Source organism: Manis javanica, chromosome 3, assembly GCF_040802235.1.
Source record: "Manis javanica isolate MJ-LG chromosome 3, MJ_LKY, whole genome shotgun sequence".
In the NCBI taxonomy this organism is placed as follows: Eukaryota; Metazoa; Chordata; class Mammalia; order Pholidota; family Manidae; genus Manis; species Manis javanica.
In genome coordinates this window covers 62,110,860-62,135,762 of record NC_133158.1, presented here as the reverse complement: position 1 = coordinate 62,135,762, position 24,903 = coordinate 62,110,860, and the positions used below count along the sequence as shown (strand labels likewise).

The window sequence follows — 24,903 nt, the reverse complement described above, 5'->3', positions numbered from 1 at the left end:
GAGAAGATGTACTGGATGTGGAGGGTTGCAAAGGGCCTTGAAGGTAACTCCAGGGAAGATGTACAGTATGAGGGAGAAGGTGGGTGACAGGGTACCCAACTCTGAATTTAGACCCAAATCCTATGACTGTGGCTGAGGAATCAGCAGCTAGAGAGCATCTACATCACTACCCAAATCACTAACTCTGAAAGGGCAGGGATCACATGCTTCTGTCACCAGTGCACCCCACACCTACCACAGGGCAGCACTCGGTTCATGGTTCATAAAGGTCCACTGAATGGATGAATGGAAGGAATTCATTAACCCCATCAGCCTCATGTTAGTTCCAAGCTGATCCTTCGAGTGCAGAGCTTTGCCTAACAAGTGGACACACGCTTAGCCCCAGGCCCTCTCTCCTTTTGCCTCTCTCTCCCTCTGCCTTTTCTACCTGCCTCAGTTTTGTTTACCTCTATGCCAATGTCCCCCAGTTCTCTCTGTCCTGCGTCTCTCTTGCTGATCCTTCTTGGACTTCTCTACTCCTGCTCTCCCCATTATTCTTCTCTCCTCTCATGCCTGCTTTACCCCACTCCCTCTCTCCCATTGCCTGTTACTCCTTTTCTTCATCGTTCCTTTCTCCCTTTGCACCCCTTCCTCGCCCCCCCATCACAAATAACCACCCATTTTCATCAGTCCCACACCCTACCATTTACCTGGCCAGAGTATTAAAGTACATTTTATTTGTTATGTCTATCGATTAAAGTTTTATGTTCCCTGTTCTTAATGAACTTATTTATCCTGCTTCCACATATTGCTGTTATATTTCAAACAATATATTGCTGATAAAGCAATTTGTAAATCAATGTTGTGTAAAATGAATCATATTTCAAATGTACTAGAAGAACTTGCAAGATAAAGGAATCCTATGATGAAAAATTAAACAATTCCCAATAATGCATACTTCTGTACATATAAGTTTCAGTTACTGGCCATGTAAAATAAAACTAAGTCATCTGAATGTCACCTACCACAATCAGTCTGCCCCAGTTTTGGTTGGTCTCCTCAAGAGAGATATTAGATCTCAAAAAAGTCTGTATGGAGGGACTAAACAGTTCCTCTGGGAGGCCCTTCTTCATGAAAATAGAAATGTTGGAAAATGAAGGATGAATGAGAACATGCTCAAAGTCTGCAAATTTATAATACGTAAAAACATGAGGAGTGTTCATTCATTATACATATACATGTATAGTTACTATTATATTCCAGGTACTCTGGTAGGTACTGAGGATAAAAACTTGATTAAGACATAGTGCTTGCCCTCAAGGACCCAGTCTAACAGGGGACAGAAACACAGAAATAAATAACTTCAAAACAATGTGTAAGTATTATAAATAATAGCAGCACATATTTTTAAAAAATCACAGTAACAGCAAGAGGGGGTAGCTTCACAAGAATACAGACTAGGCTGTTTTCTTTGCTATTTCATCCCCAGTGCCTAGCATGGAGTCCCACTTACTTTAGGCCCACAATGAATATTTGCTGTTAAAATGCTGAGTGACCGACTCTGCCATGGTGGAATTGGGAAGGAGAAAATCAGTAAAGGTTTCAATGAGGAGAAGACCTGTAAACTGGGCCTTCAAGGAGAAGAGATGTTCTGTAATAAGACAAGCATGGAATCCTCATTCCAGTTAGAAGAAGCCATGATCTGAAGGTACAGAGGTGAGAGAGAACCCTGAACATTCAAGAACTAAATCTCAAGAAAGCATGTATTACTCAACAAAAGTGCTCTCTCATAGTATAAGGAGGAAAGAGAATCTAATTTCTTTAATGTGTAGTTCACTGTCACGTTTTTTCTTTATGGCTTTGTCTATGCTTAGCATTGAGTTGCTTCCTGTCTCCCTTATGCCCTAATTGGTCCCACAAGGATCTGTCTAGTAATTCTTCCAGCTGCCAGCTCTCAACTCTATATACTCCTAAGTTACTACCTTACCAAAATTGCTTGAGGTAGTTCCTTACCACGTGCACATGAGGGCAAAAACATGCTACCTATTCTAAATACATCCTTTGTTGCCCCACAGGACCTGTTCAATATGCTATACCTACTATATGGGTTTCCATAGGCAGTATGAACTTATATTCAAATGTTTCCAGAATAATTCTTATTTCAAACACTCTCTGGTGTTCTTCCCTAAACCTTCAAAATCCCTTAAGTTTGGATACTTCCCCTCCTATCTACATCCCCCAGTCTGAACTCACAGCATTGAAATTCTTCTGTTAGACTATGTGTCACACATGATTTTTGCTTCAGGAAATCTGAAGCCCAGATTCACAGGTCTTATCTCCTATGGCAATCTGTATGTCCTTATATTTGCAGCAACAACTTTCATCCTGAGGTTCCTCTAGGAGCAGGAATCGTGTGTTTATAAGAGTTGTGCAGCACATTGGCTAAAAGCTGGAAGTTGTCAGCATTGCCCATAGGAAGGGTCACAGAGGTGACAGAGGTGCTGAGGCAGGATATGCAGTACATGGGCTTTGCAGCCAGACAGGCCTAAATTTGAATCCCATCTCTACCCCTACTAGCTAAGTAACTGCCTTCCTCTGCAGTGGGTCTTAGCTACCTAAGTGCTCTTCTTACTCCACCTGAGGGTGAAATGAAGCCAGGAGGTCCTGTCCTAGCAGCTGGAATTCATCACCCACCAGTACCTAATGCACTAATAAAACAGGTGCCTTTGGCCTTCCCCACCCCAAGGCCTCCTGCTGCCAGCAGCCACACACGCTCCCATACCACTTGTACTTGGAGGCGTGGCCCACACTCTAGTCCTTGACCCCTCTGATTAGTCTCCTATTGACCTTCCCTGCTCCAGGGTCACCAAGCAATAACACCCCAAAATGTAACCCTGGCAGACACAGCCCCCGCAGCACAGCCAGGGGAACTCACCTGAGGCTCATGAGTGGGAGGGGCTCTTTACAAACCTAAGACTTGCATCCTGGCCCAGTTCTCATATCTCTCACCCCTAAGGATGCTGCATGACATTATGTAAGTTTGTCCTGCCCAGATGTGCCCAGCCCAATGAGGAAGGCACTCCTCTGCAGCCACATCACTGAAAGGAGATGATGTCCCCTGAATTATACAGACACTGGGTGTGGCAGCAGTGGCCCTTCTCCTGGCCAAGTAAATGCCCTCTGGATGGCTACCCACACACACCCCGCCTGCCCAGTGCCCTTTCTCTTTCCCTTGCTTGCTCTCCCCATCACCCCTACTGTTCTTGTCCATCTTTCCATCTTCTTTCCACTCTCCTTTCGTCCCTTTCACAGGCCTTGGTCATGTTATGGGAACATAAAGGCTGCACATTTCATGATAAGCTTTACCACATCCTCCTCATTCTGACTCCTAGCGACTCTAACACAGCCGTCAGAAGCCGAAGCTTAGGAAGGACTGCACGGCAACATGTGGGCAGTCATTTTCTAAGAGCTAAAATACGCACCCAATTTACATGACTATTTGCATTTGTGTATAAATTATACATCAATATGTATCCTTCCAAGGCAGTGAATTACTAAAATAATTTTGCTACTTTCAAACTTGTCACTGCTCAATTTTTCCTCTCTTCCCCATGCTACAACCCCCATACCCATCTTTCCATTCCTCAGGAGAAAGAAAGTGAAGAAAAAGAGAGGAAGGAAGGAAGAGAAAAAGAATAGGATAAGAGTGAAGTAGATGAGAAAATGGAACAAAGGAGGAGAAAAGAAAACTATCAATGAAATAATAAACATTTTTGAGTAATCAAGTAAAGGATACCACTGTATAAAACGATGATTAAACATTATCTAATCCATGCCCAAAGACAGGAAAATAAATACAAAATCAAATATATGCAACATCTCAATAATTTCCAACTTATTTCAGATGAATATTAGTTGGGCTTAAATTCTACAGAAAGTTTATTTAATAGGTCACTTTGGAATGCATATATACGGGTTCAGCCTTTTAACAGTAAGCAAATGTCATACAATACTTCATCTACAACTGCTTTGTGTCCACATTAAACTGGCTTTCTATGTGACACTGTAAAAGGATCTGCAACATAGTGTGTAGTAGACAATGCATGTCCTAAAAACCCACTTCACTGAGAATTTCTCTCCCAATCCCATCCCATCCAATTCAGGTCTCCAGACAGCCATGTATTTACCATAGGACTCCCGCATCCCAGACCAATCACATTCTTTCTCCTAGGAATCTGGACGTGGGATTCAGAGATGCTGGGGAGTCTGAACTCTTGACTTGGTTCACAAAATTGAGTTTGCCCTCACGGGACAGCCAACTTCAACTGGGCAGAAAGAAGCACAAGTAATGACTACAGCAAGTGAGAAATGAAGTAGAGAGAGACCTTGGATTTAAAGCGTGTCTGTGCTTAAGTTCTGATGGGTTCCTAGCTCCAGACAAAAGGCCCATTTTCTTACCTTAGGAACTCAGGCACACCCATGTATCCTGACAATGAATCCCCTCTTTCTGCTCCAGCCAGTTTGGGTAGGCTTCTGTGATTTGCACCACAAGAACCTTGACTAAAACTACTTAATCCAATTAATCCAGAGGCACTTCCAATTTAATTTTGTATTTCTAATAATTTTTTAATATATTTGAAGGGTTTTGTGATTTTTCTTTTTCTTAAATTTGAACTCTTTAGGATATAGCCAGTTTGTCTACGGAACTTTCATGTCATATTTTTAGTCATAAAATATCAGATACTGTAGGGGCATGCATCACTTTGTGTTGCACAATATATTATAACTTTGTGAATTACACATCTTGGAAAAGAAAATACATTGAAGTTCAATACAATTCTCACCCATGGGTATCACTTCTTCATTTCTACCGTCAAAATACCAATACCTCATTAAATGTGAACAAACATTGGAAATGTGCTAATTCAGTTAATAAATGCATGGAAAGAGCAAAAGCACAAATAATGAAAAAAAGCAGCAAGAAGGAGGCAATAATAATGAAAAAGGAGTAAGTCTGGTAAATTCTACAGAGCAGGTTTGCAAGCTTGATAAGTAATTTATTACAGTAGAAAAGAAAGTGGAACATGGTAGAGAATCAAAAGAACCTAGAGGAGGAATCTAGGCCAGCCAGAAATGGGCCTGTTCTTTCATTCATACCTGGGTGGAACACCCAGAATATAATAGCAGAGACCCACTGTGTATTTTTTTCCAGTTATATAGCCACAGGCCAAAGTGAATGCATTATAAAATGCACGTCCTTCACAGTGCGTAATAAAGAACCCATAATTCTCAACTAATTTTTTATTGTTTCAACAAAGAAATATATTATAAGCTCAAACTAGTAACTTAAATGATGAGATTCATGTCCTGTTTATTCCTATGATAGGCACAGACTGGAAGCTGCACATATGAAGAAGACACACAAGCCCTTCCTTTACCAGCTACACATTTAGCTCATTCCTATGTTCATGCTTTACTTTCTTCACTCACTGCTACTAATATAATTAAAGTGGGGTTGAAATAGTTAATATTTCATTATCTACTCTATACCAGGGACTGTATTCGGTGCTTTTTATATATATTACAAATAATTCTCTTTACCTATCTATGGTGTAGGTATTGATTTCCCTATTTTACAGACAGGCAAATTGAGGTTCAAAGAAATTAAGCAATTTTCCCAAATCACATTAGTAAGCAAGCAAGGGCGCCAGGACTGAAACCTAATCTCTCAATCCAGAGACTATATATTTGTATTTCACCTAGACTCAATATAAACTATGCAAACTGCCTCTGAAAAACAAAAAGAAAGGCATTCACTCAGTCGGTTGCTTATTCATTAACTTTTATGTTCTATTGAGTATCTACTACCTTATTATACAACTTCAGGGGGGCACTACTCACAACGTAGCCCACATTAATCTCTTCTCCCAGCACAACAGTGTGACTGATACCCCAGAACTTCACAACTACGGACTCTGTCTGCCACTAGACGATGCATTCTGACTGACACAAAAGTAAGGAAGCCAGTTTCCCATTAAGAAGAACCTTAATGTCGATTATGGGGATAAAAAAATCCTCATTAACCTTAAAACAAAAGAAAATATAATAATGCCTCAAGAAACGTGAAAATACAGTGGACATTCCAAAGCAAGCATCTGATTTCCCAAAGAGCTGCTTGAGGAAATTAATAAAGGAGCCCTTTAAAAACCATGAGCAATTTGCTGACTGCACAGGTGGCCTGACATGGCCCACTGCTGCCACACTTTCAAAGACACCACCAGGAAGCGAGGTGAATGAGAAAAGGTTCTGCATTTTTTTTATCTTCTGTGTTGATTTATCTTCTCTGCGCCATGACTGGAAGCAAGTCATTCTCCCGCCTCCTCCCAGTTTCACCTCCTCCCCCATTTCAGCACCTACACGCACACACACACTACAATATAAATGTATAATTCATCTGTGCTCCTCTCTTTTTGGGTTTCAGTGACTCAATTTTAGGAAATGCAAATAAGTGTTCTCTTGCTACCTGCCCCAGCTCCATAATCATTTGTCAGTATACTGACTACAGATGATATTAAAGGACATTTGGAAAGACCTGTGGTTCTAAGAATAGACATTAGAGAATATTAAAAAGTAATGAATCCATATTTGCACACCACGTAAACTTCCCTTCATGTTATTTCTTTGGCTCATGGATATATCTGATAATGCACTTATACCTATAAAGTTAAGTATATTAGGTCAGGGATCCAATTTTGATATTTTTCCACATATCTAACATGATCTATTGCTACAGTACCATAAAAAATATTAAATTGATGCTAATCACACATATATATGAAGTCACACATACGCACAATTCCCCCACCCAGAGATACACTGCATTTGCTCTTCATCTCCCTCCTTCCCTTGGCATCTAAGTTTTTACTGTTACGGAGGAAGGTATTAATTTTTTGCTCTAGTAGTCAGAAGATTAGAAACATTAAAACAGATGCACCACAGTCATGTTTATTTGAAATTTTTTTTTTATCTAAAGACCAAAAGGAAGCAAATCTAATTGACAGATACATGAAGCAGGGCTATATACTCAAACAGATTATTTTCTTGCTGCTGACTTTCCTCTCTTGCTCTACCCAACACCTCAACTTTGCACATATAAGGCTTGCTTTATAATGAATCTCAGGAATTCCTCCCTGTCACTCAGCCATCCAGGAAGCAGTTCTCTATGGCATGGCACATCCTATCACAGGTGGCTAAGCCTGCCAAGAAGACATCAGAGATTCCTTAGGGGGAAGAAAAACTATTACAAGGCCTTAAAGTCAAAGATTTAGGAGAGAAAGGTTGTTTAGTTAGAGGAGGAAGGAGAGTGGGGAAGACAGCACAGAGAAGACAGAGACTAGACCTAGAAAACGATCGTCCTCTTCAATGCAAAGTGAAATGCAGATAAGTGGTACCTTACAGCAAACCATGTCAGCCTGATCTGTAGAAATCTGAGCCACATCAAATACAGACTCCTGGGTTCCATCCAAAATTGCTGAATCAAAACCTCTGGATTTGAGTCTTGGAATCTATATATTTTTCAAGTGCACGAGACAATGGAGCTTACTTGTATTTGGAACAATGGCCTTATTAAGACACAGAAGTTCACACTTTTTACCCTAGAAGCCAGTCTCAGCACTGCTGATGCAAATCCTGAGATGGCGACAAGTCACTGGAACCCCTGAGACCCTGTTTAAAATGGGGAACCAAGGGGCAGAGGAATAACAGTTCTTGGTAAGCAAGCCCTAAGAGGAGATAGCTATGATCCAGACATGAGTTTATAACTCTGGAATTAGGTGGCAAGAACAGGAATGCAAAGAAAAATACAGATACAGAAGGTATTTCACAGGAAACTTTCATGGAATGTGTTGGCTAGTTGAGTATGAAGTATGTTCAGATGTAGAGATTCTGAGGTTTGGATTCGTGTCCCAGAGCCAGCATTTTCTCTCCATTGCCTCAACCACTACCCTCATCCTTATCTGCACTATTGCAATAACCTCCAGACCAGTGTCCCTATGTCCGTTTTTGCCCATGCCCTGCCAATCCATTCTCTTCCCCACAGAACATGATTATCTAAAAATACAAATGTGGTCATGTTATTTCTTTACTCACCATGCTGCAATAATTCTTAGGATAAGGACCAAAATCCTTAACATGGCCTCATGGCCTCATGAACAGACTCAGCCTCACCCTTTGCTGCTATGCTCCCTTCATATCACTTTTCTACTACATTGTTTTCTGTGTTGCTTTCATCTGGGGTTACCTCCGACTGCACCCCCACAACCAAGACTTGCACAGATGCTGGTTTTATGCCTGCAATGTCCCTCTTCCACCCTGAGTCACCAGCAGCTCTCAGATCAAGCAGCACTTCTGCAGAGAAGACTTCCCTCACCTCCCAGCCTGTCAGGTCCCTTGTTACACACTCTCATGGCTTTCTGGACTTTTCTTCTGTTGCTCCTCTCATATATGTCAGTAAGGTGTATTTTTTTGATTATATGGTTAATGTCTAACTCTCTCACTGTGTTGCAAACTCCACTAAGGCAGGAACATATCTTCATATCTTTTAATCCATAATCTATTCGGTGCCTAGAACACTGTCTGAAATATAGGTAATATTTATATTTGCTGGGGAGAAAAAAGAAAGCCAATATACTTGGATGGCTGGGAAAGCAAAAGTACCACTGAAGAAATAGGGAGATCAAGAAAGGGAAAAAAAATGAAGTGTTTGTGATTTCAAGTATTGACAATAGTTGACAGCAGCAAATGCGGGTAGATTTATGTAAAGATAATAAGAATAATAATTACAATGACATTTGACTTTAACAGATAATTGACAATGTATGTCGTGCTCCAGGGCTGAAAATGAAGACTTGGAACATATTATCACTTAAGTGGAAGTTAAATCCTGAGACAAATGAAAAATTACACATATCAGAGAACCAAATATTGAATCTCAAGGAATGACAAGGGCTGGGGGGATGAGAGAAGGATGGGCCAGAAGGCCCCGACAGACCAGGACAGTGTGAAGTAGACAGCACTACAGAAGGACTTCCCAGATCTGAGTTGTCAATGGAGTCAAGTGCTGCAGAGAAGATATGGGTGAGGAGGATCAAACAGGCCACTGGTACTGGCACAAGTTTGCTCCTTGAAGAGCTGAGTACTTGGAACTCTACCATGGAGGATGGGCAAGAGAATTGGGTAGGTAGATGAAAGCCCATTTTCAAACTCGTCCCATATGTACATCTGCAAATGTAACCCCAGAATCTTGAATATTGTGCCCAGAGGCAGGCAGATTGAATGCTCTTAAGATGGCCTAATAAAACACCAAGCCCCATCCTTATTGTTCCACTCCCACTCAGATTTTTGAACTCAACATTCACTTTGTTCAATAGGATCTGTCCTGAATGTTTGCTGACCTAGCACACATTGTATGTTGAGACACGGGTATGCACCATGCTTTCCTATGGCCTTGTGGATGGCATCTCCCTGCTCTTATTGAAAAGACACTGAGAAGGCACCAACAATGAGGAAGCTGCAGGGAACAAAGGTAGGCATCCCCAAGATGTGCCAGGGTGACACGCAGATCATTGCAGAGTTGAGAATAATCAAGGCCCAAAAGTCTCAGAAAGAAGCTTTGACCTCTCACACTCCAACTGCATAAAAACAATTTAGACAGAGGACAAGCTCCAGAAGGAGAGCTATGGTTAGACAACTACATTGTAATGGAAACTAGGTGTGATAGACAGAGAAGGATGTGGCTAAGTCTATGGCTACAATTCCTCTCTGTTCTTCCCCCATCGTTTCTGTGCAGCCAAGCAAACATTTGTTTATCAAACATTTACTCGTTTCATATTCCTGTGAGAGTTGCTTCCCTTTTCCTTTGGAGTCTCAGACCCCATCACTTTCTCCTTGGTTCAGGATGACATATGAACCTCACTCTCCCTGTCTTTGGAACCCATGTCTATGGCTTCTTGTACATAATTAAACTTTGTTTTCTTCTCCAGTTAATCTGTCTCATGCCAATTTGATTCTTAGATCAGATAGAAGAACCTCAAGGGATAGAGGAAATTTATTCCTCCCCAACAAAGTCTTACTGAAATCTTCCCCATATGAGAATCCAAATTGGTTTTAAACTGAACCAATTATGTCACATTCCCTCAGTGAACGCTTACTGACACTGATGGTGATGTTACAGCCTTTGCTCTATCCTCAGTATACCCATTTTCATTTTAGCAGAGCAGAATTTGTTGTTATAAATATCTGTAAAACATTTCATTAAATGAGAATGTAAAAATTCAAATATATAGCAGTGTTTCTTCTTGAGATGCTAATTAGCAAACAAAAAGTGTTTGGGGCAGACACTGAAAGTGTCAGTTGATGGGGGTTCCTACTGGTCCATGATAACCATGACATTCTTCAGTGTATAAAAGATGAATCATATAAAAATTAGAGTTCACTGATTTAGGAGTTACCATAAAACCATAAAGTAGTACTAGAAATTAACATATGCACTGCCTCATCAAGCTTAGAGCACAGAAAACAAGGGAGCTGAAAAAATGGAATTGACCAGTTTGCAACCACAAGTGACCACTAGAAAAACAGTATTAATTAGTATATAGATGAAAATCTGGTTATGCAAGCGTTTTAGCAAACTGTTGCTCCTCATCATCTACCTTTTAAGTCTAGGTCATTTGGGAAAAATGTTCACCCCTATATAAGCCCATCGATGGCCCTTTAGGAGCAGTGACATAAGTGGCCAATTCTCAGAATGTCCACATGTGACCTCAGAGAGCCAACGCTAAGCCTGGGGAGAAAGTAGACAAGAGAGGAGGAAGTCAAACAACCCCAGCCCCTTTCTTCGATATCATCAGCCTTGACTCCTTGCTTTGCCCCTGCCCTCCTGTCCACTCAAAGGCCAGATGTGCTCATTACAAACAGCCCTGGATATGTGAAGTCCTCATAGCTAAAGCTGTCTGCCAGTTCATGATGAGCCAGCAGGGTATCATCTGGAAGGAGGAAGAAGTAGATGGCAGTCTCTCTCTTTCCTCAGTATATTCAGACCAATTGACATCGGTAATCCAGCCAGGGAGCCATATTTTATTTGGAATGTAGGCAACCTGAAGTGATTAAACCTCAGTAGATGGAAGTCCTTAAAACAATGTCATCTGAAGACAAGTTGAAGGAATTGAGCTGTTTGCATAAAGAGTTAACATGGGGTGTCACACAGGGTGGGAGACAGGAGGGTAACAATGCATTGGTGAACCGTACCAATGCCATGGGTTTTTTCCGTCTTCCCCACTAGACGGTGAGCATTATGAGAGCCATGATTGCAGTTTATTTGTTGGGGATCTAGGGCAGGTCTGGGCCTATAATAGATACTCAATAAATATTTGATTTAAAAAAGTGAATGAATGATAATTGTCTTCAAATTTTCAAAGAACTGCCATGTGGAAAGGTGAGGCTTGTACTTTGTGGTCCCAAATGACAGAATTGGGAACAATAAATAGAAGGTATGAGGAGATAGCTTTTATGTGACTATAAGGAAGCACTTCCTGTAGAGCTCTTCTTTAGAGAGAGTGAGCACTTACTCAGTCCTTGGAAGTATCTCGCAGACATCACCCAAGGTTTTTTTTTTTTTTTGGTATCATTAATCTACAATTACATGAAGAACGTTATGTTTACTAGACTCCTCCCTTTACCAAGTCCCCCCCACATACCCCTTCACAGTCACTGTTCATCAGTGTAATAAGATGCTGTAAAATCACTGCTTGTCTTCTCTGTGTTGCACAGCCCTCCCCATGCCCCACACACACTATACATGCTAATCGTAATGCCCCCTTTCTTTTTCCCTGCCTTTGTCCCTCCCTTCCCATTCCCACCCATCCTCCCCAGTCCCTTTCCCTTTGGTAACTATTAGTCAGCCAAGTTTTAAGCAGACACGATGCAGAGGATATTTAAGCATCATGTGGGTTTACCTAGAACATGGTTCTCATTCTTGGCTGCACAGAGGGTTTTGTTTTAATACAGTTATGGTTTTAATATACCTAGAGTTAATACAGTCAGGGTTTTGTTTTAATATACTGAAGGTTTTGTTTCTGTTTTTGTTTTAATATAGATACCTAGGCATAATCCTTAGAAACTTGGTTTCAACTGGTCTAGGGCATCAGTATTTCAAAACACTCTCCAGATGATTCTAATGTAACTGCTCTATTCTGGATGAAACTTTAAGGTTCCTTCCAAACTTTAGGGTCTGTGATCCTACATCTGAGGAAATAGGAGCTTCCATTCAAAATATTCAAATTTTCACTGACTGGCTACTTCCTTAGATGGTTTCTAACATTGGTTAAACTAATAAAGCATCTAAGGCAATATTCCAAACAGAAGGGTAGAAAATTGGAGAGAGTCAGAAAGACAGAAAGCTATCTTAAAGCACATATTTTAATTTGTACTTTGCAAATTCTAAATAATTTAATCTGCACTTTATCAAAATTTCAGAAAGTGTTGGCTGCCCAAACATGCAAAATTCTTCTCCGAAAGTTTCCAGATATGGAACCATCAGCAGTTGGATCACCAGTAGGTGTAGATTTAATCAAAGACCTCAAAATTCTCAAGTCTCAGAATGCTATTTGAGACCTTTCAGCCTGAGGACTGAAAATATCGAAAATGAATGGGAGAGTACATATGGTTGTTAGAATGCAAGTAGGTGACAATCAGATAATTTCATATGCTGCTTTTTATCCTGAACTATTTTAGTAAAAGTCTGCTCTTTGGTAAATGAATAATTCACTTGTATTTCAAATGTATTTTAAATGTGTCACATTTGAAAGCAGGGTAAGATATATTTAAATAATACGTTATCACTTTTTAATAGGTTGAGAAGTGGTTTGTGGTGTTTGCTCTGGATAGAAGAAGCCAGTCTGCTACATGTTTAGAAAAATGAAGAAGGGATAGGCACTGAATCCTTTCCTTCAATCAAATGACTGGAGGCAAATTCTATTCAACAGCTTCCATAGTTTGAAGTTTCCCTTAACTTGCCTTCTGAGATCTTGATTTTGCTGGCTGGCCTCTTCAGAACTCACTTGCAACTAACTATGGCTCCCAATGATTGAGGACTTGATCTACACTTATCCTTAGGAAACCATAGCTATGGAATAATTTTATATCATTAAAATATAAAGGTCTTCAAAACTCACAAAAACAAATATTTAATTTCCAACAAAGAAAGTTGAGGGTAGGAGGGCACAATGCCATGTCCAGAGTCAGTGTTCAAAGATACTAGAATTCAGTGACAAAAGGTCAGGTTTTCAAGAAGAGATAGTCTAGTGAAAATCTTGTGAGGCAGGAATGTGGCTAGGGTTTTAGAAGCCACCGTGGTTCACTCACAACATATAATGAAAGGAGAATCTTAGGACATTAGCTCAGAAACAGGTATAAAGAGCCTTATACTTATAGTAAGAGGTTTTAGAACTCTGGCTGTTACTCTGAATGAAATATGGATCCATTCAAAGTGAGTTTGGTTTTTAAAGGGTCACTCCAGCTACTACATTAAAACTCCACTGTGGAAAGTCAGGGCAGCAGCAGGGAGACCATTCAGAAAGGATACTGAAATAAACCAGTGAAAGGCGATGGTATCTGGGACTCAGTGATGGCAGGAGAGGTGGTAAGATGTGGTCAGATTCTAGATAAAACAAATAAACTATGCTAACACTCTGAAAGGAGAATATGAAATAAAAAGGTAGGTTAGAAATGAAATCAGGGGCCCAAGAAACCGAAATGGAGTGACCCCACATGATAAGGAAAGACCACAAAGAACACTGTAGGGAAAATGGAAGTTCCATGGACAGAATCCTCACCTGATCCTAATTTACTTCCTGTGTATGCGCAATGATGTAACACTTAGCCTACTGTGCAGGCGCATGCTTGCATACCCCTTGCTGATAAGCCATCATTGCCTGTGTTGCTATAAACAGAGCTCCACCTGATGCTAAGGGCAGAGGAGAGCAGAAGCAGCATCTGAGATGGACTTGCTACTTGCAGATTGTCCTGGAGGCATATGGGACTCTAGCATCTGACCTACCATCATGAGAATAAAGTTTGGTATCAGCCCCTTTTTACCCACAACATTCCATTGTCATTTCTTGGTCTCACCTAATCCAGAGTGAACTTGCCCAGTGCTGAAACACCCTTTGGCCCAGAGCTACAAACATGTTTGGGGGAAAAGAAAAGTTCAGTATGAGACATATCTATTAGGAATTTAAGTGGAGAGTTAGGTAAGCACATAACTATATGCATTTCAAGTCCATGAGAGGGTTTCAGTCCTAAGGTATAAATCTGGGAGTCTTCAGCAGACAAAGTACTTAAATCCATGAGTCTGCATGGCCATGAGCACAGGCAGAATAGGGAATATATCCAAGGACTGAGTCCTAGAGAGCCCAATATTTAGAGGTCAAGATCAGGACAGTCCAGTCAAAAGGACTGAGATGGAGCTGCCCTTGAGATGTGAGGAAACCAAAAGTGAGTCCTGGTAGCCAAGAGAAGAAATTACTTCAAGTAAAAGAATATAACCCAACTTGTTAAATGCAACTAGAATCAGAGCTGAGGATTAACATCCATTTTTTAGCAAGGAGAAGGGCACTGGTGGCCATTATATGAACAGTTTGGTTGGAGTGGAGGAGGCAAAAACCATGAGCACAGTAGATTCCAAACAGGAGAGGAAATAGAAAGAGCAGATAGAGGTAATATAAGTAGCATCACTGACTGCAGGGGACAATGAAGAACTAAGAAGGGCCCCAATTTTAGTAGAACTCAGCACATAAAAAATGGTCCATATTCTTCCTTTCAGAGAAAAGAAAGAGTTACTTACCTCTTTGTAATAAGATGAGACATTTTTTTAACTACTCATTTTGTCAGCCTACCTGGCTTCTGAATCTTAAGTCACAGTGTTCCTATTCAATTTGAACACTTGGGTGACAAGCTTGGATTCCTGCTCCAGCCATTTTCATAGGCCATAGTACAAATCCACACCCCAAATGCCTCCAGCCTCCACCCAATCAATAAATTGCAGTTAATGCCCTTAGGGAAAATGGCCTTTGATGAGACTCAGTTTAACAGCCAATCCAAGCCCATTAACTTCTACATCTGGAAATAGGTGAGTAAAGAAAATGAGTCTGATGGCTTCAATTTAGTTCTCATTTATCAGAATCACAATAGCCCAACTCAGGGACAAACAATTCAGAGTGATTGGATGAATTTGCTGAGTAGAGGTCCAAGACAGAAATAATAAGGAGGCTGAAGGTCAGGATCTAGGATTATTGGTACAGTTATTTCAAAGGACCAAGTCACTAAGCAAGAATAAAGGGCATCAGTAAGATGCTCAGAGTCACAGGCCCAGAAAAGCTACTTTAGCACAAGATCATTCCCCACTCCCCTGTAACTTTTGATGCTTAATTTCATTTAAAAAAATATGTAACAATGGCAATTACAATAAACCTTTCATTTCTACAGTTAAATTCCCTCCCAAATGCTTTACATCTATGTTTTTCATTTGAGTCCCTCAGTAGGCAAAAATATTCCCCATTTCATAGATGGAAAAACTGAGCTTGGAGAGGGTGAAGTACACAGATCCCAATGGCCACTAACGAGTATACTTTGCTTTAGTGAATAACATGTTCTCCTAATGAGGGAAGAACTGGCTGTTTGAGTTTAACCAAAAGGGGAGAGTAGATGTAATGAGATGGAAAATGTTTTATCTGTTAACACCCAGATTCTTAAGGAGAAAACTGTGGTGAGGACAATACTTTGATAAATTATAGATCCTGGTTTGTCCAATACAATCCAAATTTTTGCCTTTTGTCCTGGAGAAATTCATTTTACTTTCAAAGGTGACCCAGTTCTTAGAATATTGTTCCCCTGTTGAGATGTATATACCATATATAAAGCTACCCAAGAGGTAGGGAAGGAACTGCAACCCCACCAGGTTTACCAGAAAATGAGGCAGCAAAGGGTTGGCCAAACTGCTCTGCATTTGACATCAACAGGAATGGAGAGAAGAGCCATAAGAGAGAAGAGAAATGAGTAGTTAGATGAAACTAGGCATATGATGTGTGTCTGAGGCACTGTGTGAGGTTAATGGCCAAATCCCCCATTGCAGGCTGACCTTAGGACTCTGACAAAGATATCTGATTTCCAATTTGAAATTCTTTTTCTTCTTAAGGTGTAAAAGTTTTCCCTGCCTTCCCTTTCACCCACTTGAATCAAATCTACTATACATGTAAATGTTTTGTGTAAGAATTTTTTATAGAAATTAAGGAAACTTGAGTTTCATAGCCAGAGCTAAAATATACACAGAACAATGAGAACACGCAAAAGGAAAATGATGACACAAAACGCAAAATACAGAGAACCAGTTCAGAGACAGAGGTGAGCATGGAATCTCCCCAGGAATTCTCAAATCCACAGGGCCAACTGTGAAGCTCTGGGGATGTCCTGTAATTCTCACAGGGAGGCACACCTACTTCACACTTGAGCTGCATAAATAGTGAGTACAAAAGGGATTGGCAGCTGTTAGCTAATCAGAAAAGTCAAAGTTCGTTAAGCATTTTATTCAAAATTAAACCTATAAATGTGCATTTACTCACCAATGTTAACGTGAGGCCAAGGTTGCTGCTCCTCCCATGAGTCTGCCGGCAGGAGTTCTCTACTGCCTTTCTTGCATAAACCACATCCATAATGCAGCATCTGATTTCTTTAGATGAGACAAAATAATCCAAATGCAGAATTCTCCTAGACTTCTGTGATACTTTTCTAATCTCTTACAGATGTTTGGCACAGCTCTAATTTGATAACAATTCTTCTTAGTAATTTGTTTTATCAAATCCTTCCAAAGAAGCTTAGCTTTTATAGAAATCCTTTCCTCTTGCATTAATGTCTCATCTACTTATGCAATATTTAATAAAATTATATAATTATGATAACAAATACAATTGGTATAAACAAATTTGTAACAACTGCAGTCAACTCTTGAGAAGTGGTGAAGCTACCAGTTGGAGCAGAGGGGGTTGGTGTATTAGAGCATTTGGTGTTGCCGTGACTCTAGACAGTGTCCCACATTTCACAGAGAAAAGAGACAGCTCTGTTATTGCAAGGAGCTTAGTAAGTAGAGGTTAGTTTACAAAGTTTCTATTGGGTTTATACATAATTTTCCTGAAGAGTTAAACAGCTTACCTACTCGAATGACTCTGGAACCATGGCCATGCCCTGCTCCCTCCAGTGGCTGCCTTACTGCCAACCTCCAGACAGTTGTGTTCCCTGTGTCTTACCAATGGGTTTCAGCTCCAGGCAAGTTTGCTATGGATTCAGTGTAACCAAAGAAATGACAGCAAAACATTCTTGGGGTGAAAGGGTTATACCCAACTTTATTTCCAGGTTGCAGGTCAGTCACTAAAATCCCATTCACTCAGAGCGAGTCTGCAGGCAGCAAGCCGGTCTCTGCCTCTGGGCCCCTCTGTCCACACAGCCATCCCATACAGCCATCCTCCAGGCGTCTCTGCACAGTCGTCCTGCACAGCCATCTTCTAGGCCTCTGTCCTCAGCGCTGCCACCACTCTAGCCTCTGCTCTCCTGCAGCCTTGCAGCCCTGCCACCATGCCATGCCCAGAGCACTGGGAGGAGCTCTTTTTATAGAGTCAACAGCCACGTATTGCCCACAGGTGTGCAGTGAGCTAGTCAACCACGGCCAGGTGAGAATCCTGGGCACAGGAACTCTCATTTTATCCATACCTGTGATCTCAGTCAGTGGGATAGGCCTGGCCCAGAGGCCAGAGGACCAGTTCCCTTCACAGGGAAAAAATCACTCCTATTCCTAACTAAATGATTATATCGGGTGGCAGGCCTTGACACAGGCTCAACCTTCAGTGAAGCCCCTTAAAAGAAGCCAAGCTGTGCCAGAGCCAGACAGAACAGCTCTAGGAGAGTCTCAATGAGAAGCTGTAACATTTAGTGGTAATGACTAAATGCATATATTCTGTGTAAATTAGGACTTTCTTTGGCTGGAAAGGGCAGAGAGCTAAATCTAAGAAGCGGTCAGAGAAAGCAAATTTTCTCCCAATCAGAAAAGTACAATCATAGTGAAGTGGAGCAGGTAAATGGAGCTAGTGTATAGAATTGGTATCTTTTTCCTTTTCCTCCATACTGCAAGGTAGGATGGTAGGACTCTGAGAAGTTAAAAACGTCTGGAAATGACTTCCTTCGTTAATTGAGGAGACAGGTCAAGCATGATGAAACTGTCTTGGTAAAGAAGAGGTGAGACCACCTGCAGCCTACAGCAGTGCCTGGATTTTAAAGGGGCTTTTGAGGTCAGAAATTCTCAAGTGATAGTGTTCCTTCTTTAAAGCCACAGATTTTTTAAGGTTGATATTAACCACTATATGCAGTTAATAAGCAAGATTTCTAACTATACTAGGTTTTGTGTTTCTTTAAATTTTATTCTGCTTATATAGTCCTCATAAACATAGTTTTTAATAAATACACATGGTAGGGAATTTAGTACAAAAGTTGTTGAATTTGTAAGAAAGGCAAATTGAGTAAAAAAAAAAAATGTACTCTTATCCCTGTGACTCAACGTCACCGGTGGGTCAGCTAGGAATCCACACCCAAGGCAGTTTAATTAATCAGAGACCTAGAACTGCAGGAAAGCCAGACAGCAACTGAAAACTATCAAGTACTGGCAACTGGCAGAGATGGGGGATACAAAAGAAATGACCAGCTGAGCTGGATATTTTTCTTGTTTTTATATTTAAAATATATTTTTTAAAGAGTGAAAATAAATGGAAGTTGTCATTGGAGGCCACAGAAATAAATACACAAATTTTGTTTTGCCTGCCACTGACTCTGCTGAAGAAGGGAGACTTGGTTCCAGCCTTGTTTTTGTGTTTTGCAACTGGAGAAGCAGATACTAAGTGGAGTCTCCACCTACCCTCCTTTCTCTTGTTCTCCCCCAGCTCAGATTCATGGCGAGAAGGTCCACGCTGAGGCCTCTGCAGGAACCTATCAACAGAGCTGCTAATGGGAAACCTAATGACCTTTAAATGGGACGAGTAAAGCTAAGAGAGTTGTGCAGATAATATTTATAATAGAAGAAAAATAAACTATGCACTGAGCTGAAGCAAGAACTAGCCAGGCTAGGCAACTGCTAAGCCCAGTTAAGAAAAAGCTGCCACCTTTCCCAAGAAAGGACATTTATCATGTCTCTGAAGCCTTGCACAGCATCACAGCATGGGCTACCACCACCAAACACTAAGTGTAATGGGGCCACACTCACAACGCACTATGATGCCTCACAGCACCCCTATGTTAGACAACAGCAATGGATAGACATTTTTCTTAATTTGCATTTATGAAACAGTGTTAACCCATAGGAAATAGTATGGCTGGGCCTCCAAGACCCGGGCTAAATCCAACTGAAACAAAACATGTTGTCCCCCAAATTCAAATATGGCCATTGCAGCAGAAGAGCATGGTGTACAAGTATTTCTCAAGCACTGTTCTCTCACCTGGTTTTACCAAATGTGGGGAAAATGGAAATTCCTGTGGCCAGGATCCTCACCTGACCCTAACTACTTGATGATGTAACTGGCCTGCTGCTAGACTGCTGCTTCCACACCTGAAGGCAATAAGCTGTTGTTGACTGCATCACTATATAAAGAGCTCTGCCCAGTGCTCTGGAGGGAGGCAGACACAAAGGTAAATTAGAACTTGCAGACTGCTGGATGCAGACGTGATGCTAGTGCACAACATACCACTGAGAATAAAGTTGGGTATAAACCCTTTTACCCCCAAGAATGTTCCACTGTCATTTCTCAGTCTCACTGAATCCACAGTGAATTTGCCTGGGGCTGAAATCGTTGGGCAAGACACCAAGCTAACCCAAATTCATCTTTAGAGCTTGAAGATTCCCATCCCATCTATTCTGGTAATAGTAACATATCTGAAAACTCTAGAACAATGGTTCTCAAAGTGTGACCCCCACACACACCAGACTAGCAGCATCAGTGTCACCCATCAGAAGTACAAATTCTCAAATCCCACTTGAAGCCTAGTTACTGAGAAAATCTAAGATAGAATTTAGAATCTGTGTTTTAACAAACTCTCCAGGTGATCCTGATAACATACACAAATTTGAGAACCACTGGTTTATAACATTGGATTTCAATCATGGCTGCACATTGAAAGCTCCTAGGAAATGTTAAAAAACAAAATGCTGATGTCAAGTTCCTCCCTCCTCCCTGACCTCCAGAGATTCTGAATAGCACATGTGCAACCTAGGCATTTGAATTTTTAAAAACTCCCCAGGTGATTCTAATGAGCAAGAAAGTTTGAAAAGGATGAGCACATACTCAGGAAATGAACGTGAACAACTTTTCATACCTGGGGCAAAAAGCATATAAGTAGTCAAGAAGCATTCAGAGCCATCAGTTACAAAAAACAATAGGTAATCTATGCTGATGGACTCAACAATGTTTTCTCTGATCATATTTCAAAAAGAAAGAAAATTAAGTTTCCCCCAAAACTTTTAGGCTTGATTTATTTAAAGATATAGTTAATATTTCCTGTTTTGCTCTTGCTGCTAGGGAACTCAGAGGCAAATTTTGTCCTTAGGAATTTTAGTTCCCCCTTTTAAAATACCTGACATCTGTTCTTTATACCTACTTGAAAGTTCTGTTGCCATGCTTCTTGCACTAAAGCACATGTATCTCCGAGCTGTGCAGTGACATGTCATGGGATCTAGAAAGTCACAGGACAAAGGTGGCTCACATGCCTGGCAACCCCAATTTATCGAAGTTAGGTCATTTCAAATGTCTTAATATTGGGACAAACAGAGATATGTTATGAATTGGAAGGCAAAATTTGATCATTCTGGGCTCTACCACCACATCTCCTGAGAACAGAGCCCATTTAGGTGCACTTCACCAGGACAGCTGGAAAGGCACTAACACTGTATATATGAAAACTTCCTGAAAACATTTTGGAAGAAGTCATAACATAAACAAATAAATGAAGGAATTGCCCTTTGGGGTCTCTTCTATGTATTTATTCAAAAACATTATCAGTATCTCCTCATTCAACTCTGTTTATTCTTTGGATTCCATTAGACATCAATGTTCAATGAAGAGAAATGGGCTATTCCCCTTTCACCATGATTGATACATGAGATCCACTATGGTAAACACTCAGAATACCTTTGAAATAATAATGATGTTGATGCCTTAACTTTTCTTAACGAGAAGGGATGCTGGTATTGGCATTCCTGGCAGAGACCTCCCTCTCCAGGAGAACGAAGGTGGGAGGACGTCAGGATTTAGTAGGAGAAACAAGGCAAGGAGGCAGGAAGCAAAAAGGACCTAAGTAGCTGAAACTGGGATTCAAGGCAGAAATTCGTAAAAACTTATAAGGCAAAAAAAAAAAAGCCCAAGAAAATAGGGCATTCTCACCCTCTCCCAAAGAATAAGAGAAGAGACATGAGTGACAAATAGCCAAGTAAGGCTGCGACCTCGAGGAGGCGCCAGCATTTCAGACAGGATTCTCATGCCATATTCACACATGCACCACACCCAATGGGTTTATTGCTCAGTCCTTTTACTCTCCTCAAGGTGGAAAACAGAACTCGGCTCCTCAGAGCTTTTACAAAAAAAGGCAGCAAAATTCCCTTAAGAGTTGACCCCATTTCCCAGCTTGTGCCCCCAACCACACTGGACCTCACAGAATGCACCTTGGGTGTATTTCATGTATCGCTGCGTTAGGCCCGGCAGGCGGCACCCCATCTCAGGGAATTCCCACTTCTGCTGTGTCCCACCCCAGGCAGATGGCAGCCTGGTACTTGTCAGCATTTTGGAGAAAGGCAGTTTTTCTCTTTTTGGTCAGAAACAGTTAAAACACAAAGCTCCTAACTATCCTTAGTACTAACTACTCTAGGCAATAAAATAAGCATGCCCATCTCCCAGAAAGTTGAGGGTAAGCCTTGCACATTCCGGGAGCACTGCATTTACAGCCACAGCATATCAGGTCCCTGTGAGCGACCATCCGGTCCACACCCTGTTCTAACAATAAGGGAATCGGGGTGCAAAGAGGAAACATGGCCTCCAGGGCCACACAACCCAGGAGACCAGAGTCCCAGTCTCCTAGTTTGATTCAATTTTCCTCCCAAGCCACCTCACCATACCCCTGAATGCCAGAACACAGCAGGGCTCAGAGGTGCTGTTGAGCCAGCAAACGAGAAAGGACACAAAATGAAACCTAATGGCATGGGAATCAAGACCTGACATTTGACGAGTGTGGAAAACGGAGGCACACGCAGGAGGCACCCAGCCGACTTGCAGCCAGTCTCTGGCTTGCAGAAAAGCAATGGAGGCAGACCGCAGCACAAACAGAGGGCCAGGCCAGACCACACGGAAAAGCTCCGGAGGCTGCCTTGGAGCCAGGCAAGGGCAGAGCCCCTCACGTTTCTCTCCTGGTTTGATGCTCCTGGAGATACAAAGTCTGGCTTACGTATCCTCGCACCCAAAGAAGTAGAAATTACAACAGATATTTCAGAAAAATAATTCTAGCTTTTGGATCCTTATCTGTAAAATGGAATCGTTGCCCTGCCCTGTAAAAAAATGAAGTGAGCCATGTGAACTTGTATGTTAATTATAGAGGAGAATGCGATCATACCATTACTTCTATTATCTCAGTCACTACTAACTCGGGGGCAAAAACACCTAGACCTTCAGGGAATTAGGTAAGACAAGCCCCTGGGTAAAACAAGAGGTGAAGGTCGAACATGAGCAAGCTCTGGGAACCAAGAGAGCTGGGTTTCCACAGCAGCTCAGTGACTTCAGGCAAATTCCTTAACTTACCCAAATCTAGCACATCCTAGGAAACTAGTAACTCATAGCATTTAATAATCATAACAACAACAAATATGTTAATAAAGCTCTCCCTGAAAAACAATCAATCTTAGGGCCAGCACACAATCTTTCTTCTCAATGTAACTCACTCGCCTCCCATAAAATCTAATCCCAGTTGGAGACAACTCGGTCCTGACAAATTCTCCCTCTGTCCCTTTCTGACTGCATAGGGGTGGATGGAGAGCCAAACGCAGTCACAGTTTAATCTTCAAACCAAGAATACAAATACAACAACTAGAACAAAAGAAGAAAGAAAAAATGTTCTGTCAAAACCATCAGTTTTAAAATTAGGTAACCAGAGAATCAAATATTCATTACATAAGTTTGGAAAATTCTTAATAATAACCTGAGATGATTGCCTTTATCTGGCTTTCTTATATACACACAAGAAATTAAATCCTCCAGTAAGTAAAAGCAACAGAGCTAGAAAACAGCAAGAAGTGTACTGGGTAGAAATGACAGAAACCACAGTCACCCGATCTGGATCAAAAACATTAAACAAAGAAAAAAATGCTCATTATTCTGTCAGCTTTAAGACGTTTTCAGCTTGCTCAAACTGGAACATGTCCCCCTGTGGTCTTGTAAAACTCACTGAATTGGAGTAAAGTGGTGTAAGCAGCAGCTTCATCTTCAAAGATGCCATGTAAAATATACATATTAACAAGCAGGGTTTTTCTTATGCTTATTCTTTCTCTCCACTTCTCTGCTCTGTTCCAAGCAGCGCCATGTCCTGGCAGTGTAAAATCAACTAGTTTACATGCACTTGCCCCCGCCACCACCTCCCAACCTTGAGGCCACGGCCGCCGCGAAGGGAGCCCTCCTGGGTTCCTTCCAGGCACTGAACTACCTGAGCCAATAATTTTGACATTAAGTACTTACATCTCTTTCCTCTAAGACAGTACCTGGTAAATAGTGCCCAGGTTAAACTGCTTGAATTTGCAAAAGCAAATAAACCAAAAAGGCATGTTTATGGGTGTATGTCTCAGTGCTTTGCTCTGTAAATTCCTCCTGAATAACTGATTCGACCAGGGACAAGCAGAACCTTAGATCTGAAACAAGATGGGATGTGTGAATTCAAATTCACAGTGCCAAACACATCTTCAAAATTTGGGAGTTCTGATACATCTTGCCATTTCCATTTTGCAGAACATTAACAGATTGCGGTAGACAAGACTAGGAATCTGTCTCCTCCTGACCCCATGCCAGCCTTTGCAATGGGCAGGTGGATGGCACCACAGAGCAGGATGACCTGGTCATGATTTCACTGTCTTCTTCAGCTCTTTGAATTCTAGCCTCCCGTTTGCTTCCCACCCACAAGCTCTAAAGTATGTTCCTCTAAAGGTAGAGTAGCCATCCAGGAGGGTGTGACTCTATGCTTAATCCTATAGGGCGCAATTGAACAACCATTTTTGGAGACCCTCCTATATAGGCCTAGAACTATGCAAAACCCTGTACCTCCAGCACCTGGCACAGTGCCTTGTGCATAGTGGACACTAAATAAAGTTTGTTGAATGAATGAATGAATGAATGAGTACAATTAGACTATGAAAAAGAAATTAATGCTAGAATGTACATTAATAGATTTCAAAATTTAAGGAAAAAGAAATGTTTTGATCCTATTGGCAAAAACATACAGTTCATGATAAATGGGAAAATTACTTTAAAAAAATCAGAAAAGTATAATTTGATCCCCCAAACATTACCTGATGGGAAGGAAAAAGGAGACATGATGAGAGGCAGAAGGGGCCAGACAGCCAAGGGGCTGGGCCCAGGAAACTGGATGGACCCAGCGGAGTGGGGCAGGTGGCCCTTCAAGCTTCCAGAACTTGGCAGCAGTAGGCAGGTGGTTTGAGCATAGTAAGTAAAAGTTCGGCATGGGTTATCAGCAGGCAAACAGCTGGGGAAGTCCAGCTGTATGAGAGCTAGGGTCTGGGGATCACACAGG

At 41.3% G+C, this 24,903-nt stretch overlaps 1 long non-coding RNA gene across 1 annotated transcript in view; it reads right to left on the bottom strand.

The window, feature by feature from the left end:
* Positions 1-24,903, bottom strand: part of LOC140848159 (uncharacterized) — a 165,694-nt gene that overhangs the window by 85,622 nt on the left and 55,169 nt on the right. Inside the window, exon 2 of the long non-coding RNA XR_012128711.1 lies at positions 16,653-16,759. This is a non-coding gene — a long non-coding RNA (uncharacterized lncRNA). The remainder of the gene's footprint in view (positions 1-16,652; positions 16,760-24,903) is intronic.